This window comes from Morus notabilis, unplaced genomic scaffold (genome assembly GCF_000414095.1).
Source record: "Morus notabilis unplaced genomic scaffold, ASM41409v2 Scaffold544, whole genome shotgun sequence".
NCBI lineage: Eukaryota > Viridiplantae > Streptophyta > Magnoliopsida > Rosales > Moraceae > Morus > Morus notabilis.
This window is the reverse complement of record NW_010367917.1, coordinates 237,660-239,379: the sequence shown is the minus strand read 5'-3', so window position 1 is coordinate 239,379 and position 1,720 is coordinate 237,660.

Genomic DNA, 1,720 nt, shown 5'->3' with positions numbered 1-1,720 from the left:
CGAGTATGTGGGCAAGCTCATCCAAACACCAAGATGCATAGATTTTTTGAGAACATGATTACAGAAACCCTTGATATATCTATGGCTGTGTTAATGCTTCTGAAATTTCATCGCATCTCTCTAGTTCCTCATCATCTTTGTAGGTATTAATTTTTTTCTGTCGTAAAGCAGTATAAAGATGACTCGTAAAATTGTTACGGGTATCTTCCCCTCTTAAAACTAAGAAAAACGTCATAGTTGAAGGTAGGAATAGTACTTGAAGAAGAAGCCATATAGTATATATATATAATCAGGCCTGGCAACAGTATTGTTCTGCCACAAGAAATGGATATAGTAGGAATTAATAAACCCAAAAGTAAGAGTAATATACGAAAGTATAAGAAGCAAATTATTGCCTTCAAATTACATCAAGACTAGAATATATGCATACCAGATTCAGACTGCTTGCTAGCAAAAGCCTTTATCTTCATCATGTGATCAAAAAGAGAAATTCTTTCTCACGCATCAACGACTCTCCAAGCCTGCAATATATAATTGCTACTTGCTAAGAAGAAGCTGAGCGAAGACTTGATATAGGCCAATACCAGAGAATTATTTATTATTTTTTAAAACTTGAAACGGTAAAAGTCTCCAAACAAAAAACAAGTATGATAATTCAATTGTATTTATGCATCCTCAAGTACACTAAGGCCCGTTCATTTCATCGATTCGAGTTTATAATTTGAGTTTTACTACAGTTAAAAGCTCTAAGAAACAGTCATATCTAATTTTTTTATTACAGTAAAAAATTCTCACATAAAATCATTTCTCAATTCAAATTAAAAACTCGAATCAACGAACCAAACGGACCCTAAAACATGTACGACAACTTGAATCCCAACACTAAAAAAATATAAGGTTAAGTTATGTGACGACCCTCCTTCGAGGCCGCCACTGTAACTAACTTTTTAACTTGTACTTACTGGGGTTTCTTAAAATTTGCGGAACATTTTTTTTTTTTTTAAACATAAGAAGGAATACTTTCATAATTCGTAACAATAATTTCAAAAGAATGAATCACTAAATTACTTAAAGCTTTTCTTAATTTTAATTAAGATAAAACCTTTTAAAAATATCTTTCGAACTGAGTGTCATTTGAACTCTTGTTTCACATACTCTTTAAAAGCCTTTCTAAAACTAGCCAATACATTCAGGCCATCTAATTTGACCTTAAAATGAATTTCGTGAGAAATCTTAAATTCAAGTGCTTCTTAAAGTCCTTTCAAAATCAATCATTTAAACCGTCATGTTTAAAAATTCGTTTATTTGTTGCATGCACTATTGCAACGTTTTAAATCTTAAATACTCAAAACTAGGGTTGTTAGCTACAACCTCGGTTTCCCTAACATACGTACGTACATATACTTTTTAAACATACATGCTTGAAACCTTTGAATCATATAAACATACACCTGATTTTACTTAAACTTACTGCGGAAGATTTTAATGTTAGCGGTATCCATTCCCATCTCCACCATTCGCCCGCCGCTCGCCACCGCCCTTCAAGAATTGCTTATAGGTTTCTTACCTACAGCATGAACATATCTGATTGAGCTTTCGCTCAGCAAGTAGGAACTATCTCTCGCAAAATAACTGTAAGTTCACATGTATAAATATGCATGAGCTGATTATGCTTAATTATGATGTCTTATCATAGTCTTATTATCTTATCTTATCTTTC